The sequence below is a fragment of the Anser brachyrhynchus genome (assembly GCF_964034855.1).
Source record: "Anser brachyrhynchus genome assembly, chromosome: 3".
Lineage (NCBI taxonomy): Eukaryota > Metazoa > Chordata > Aves > Anseriformes > Anatidae > Anser > Anser brachyrhynchus.
In genome coordinates, this window is record NC_137696.1 from 71,799,946 (window position 1) to 71,802,293 (window position 2,348).

At 40.8% G+C, this 2,348-nt stretch overlaps 1 long non-coding RNA gene across 1 annotated transcript; it reads left to right on the top strand.

Annotated features, from left to right (window-relative positions):
- The first annotated feature begins 455 nt into the window (after window positions 1-455).
- Window positions 456-2,055, top strand: LOC308191911. The gene is made up of 3 exons (XR_013948385.1): window positions 456-1,376; window positions 1,557-1,623; window positions 1,926-2,055. It is a non-coding gene; the product is annotated as an uncharacterized lncRNA (long non-coding RNA).
- Window positions 2,056-2,348: the final 293 nt, after the last annotated feature.

A 2,348-nucleotide genomic window follows, 5' to 3' on the forward strand; every position in this document is an offset into this window, starting at 1 on the left:
CTCTTTCTGCTCCTTTAATTCTTCCCAGCTTATTCTTTTTGGAGACTTCTCCTCTTCATGAATATTTCAGCAGCACTTTTTTTTTTTTTGTCTGAGTTGGCGTGTGATGCATTAGTCAAACTATTCAATTTTCGTTAGTTTATTGTTTGCAACACCCTTCTTTTCCCATAATTTCTAATGAAATCTTTGTGTTTTTTTCCTCCCCTCCTTGCACATAACACTCATTATGCAAGGAGTGAGTGAAGGCCAAAGAGACGGTCACATTAATTTCTTTTCATAATGTTTTTCATTTTACCAGGAAAATCCCCACTATACCAGCAACACAAGAAAACAATCTGATTTTATCCATGTATTATTTAAAATTGGAAGCAATACATCACAATTATAATGCAGGATGGAAATGTATAAGTGGGTCCTCATGGAGTCTTAGGGCAAAGCTGACTAAGCTTCAGCAAATGAAATAGAAAACACTAAAGCTGTTTTGCTGCTGGCCCCTGTGGATAACAGGAGGCCCCCTGTGCAAATCTGCTGGTTTGATATAGGAGTTACTCTGTATAACACAAGCTGCTTGTGCAGGTGTTGTAGTTTATAGACGGGGCCTCTCCTTCCTCGTTTCCTTGGCCATTTGCTCATCCTGTTCAGCATCTGTCATTGTGCCTTCTCGCTTGACACAACTGTAATGCTGCCACTTAATTCAGAAAATCTAGCAGCTGCAATTCAGACACCAGGCTCACCTTAAGGAAGCCTCTGAACTAAGTAGAACTGTGAGCAGGTGTTCATTTCAATCTTGTTATCACCCTCAATGCTTGCATCTTCTCATTTTCTTTCTCTAGCTGAGAGGAGGTAGTGATGGAAGGCAAAAAACACATTTCTACAACATTACTTTTTTTTTTTTACCTTTTTTTTTTTTTTCTTGCTGTTGTTACTGTGATACATCTTCCAGAAGATTAAGAATTCTATTGATGGATTTGGAAGTAGCTGCTGTTGATCTGCTTTTGCAGAAAGGACGTGTCTTTCAAGTACAAATAAAAATGCAGTGGTGGAAAGAGAGAAAGGAATGGTTCTGCACCTCTGAATTTTAAAGTTAATAACACGTGATTATATAACCTCAAAGCTGTATTTGACCCAATTCTACTCTGAAATCCCCTCAGCCAAAATGCCCATGATTTCTTAATTGGCATTCACATATGGCTGCAATGTCACCACACAGACTGCCAGGACAAAAGGTCAGGGATATTTCTACATAGAGTTAACTATTGAGCTCAATTCTTTTGATCCCAGGAGATTCCTGAGGAACAGGAGTGTCAGTAACCTACCTGGGCCTGAAAACCAGAGTGCCCTGTTGTATGCGTGTTGGAGGGATCTGTGGAGTGTAGGTAAGAGTGGGCAGGAAAAAGCAAAGTGATGCCTCCAGTCCTCCAAGGTGCAAACAGACCCATAAGGAAAAATCACTCTGCCAACAGCAATCAAGCCACAGAAATCTCACAATGAGCTACCCCACTAAAAGGGAAAGGATCTTCTTCACCATGAATTTTTAAGTCTGTTACATTATGCAGGTCGTCCAGATGGCTTGTCAGCAGCATTTTGCCTCATCTCCTTTGCAAGTAGAAATCCTGAGAGCTGGTAAGTCTGACAGACCACAGGTATTTCAAATGAATAAGTACAATTAATTTCAGGAAGCTCAGAGCTTATTTTTGTGTTCAGAGACCTCTCAGGTGAAATCTATGTTTTTGAAGGATTTGTAATAAACAGTTACAAGATTTAATACTTAAATTTGCATCGTTGTCAGAGGCAAAGCAACTTCCTCAGTTACATATTGCATAAAGAGAAAGCACCTAAATAACAGGACTTGCATCCTAAACAGGGATGTTCAGGTTCACTAATTCTCTATGCCCATTCAGTTGTTGTTGTTTTGTCTGTTCAAGCACCAGCTCTGCTCCACTTTTTCCCAGAGCTCAGAAATTGAAGCACTCACCGAGAACACAAGTGATCCAGTGACAAGAGGATCTTGTCAGGTCCTACCTCTCTCTACTGAGTGTACTGAAGTCAAGGCAGAAGATTTTCTGGAGTAGGATGAACCCAAGGAGAGGAACGAGAATGAGCTCACAGCCTACGGATCTGAACCTCTTTTTACCAAGAGCAGCTACATCAGCTGGTCCTGTTCCTGATCCAATGAAAAAAGGACATGAACATGCAAGGTTGTGAATCCCAGCTACTGCACTCCACATCTGAGTATCTAAGACCTTGAAAGGCCAAGTTTTAAGCCAGGCTTATGTTTAGTGTTTCTTGTTGGATAGTTTAGGGGATATCCATACATCCTCCAGCTCCACATATTTGGGGGGCTTTGG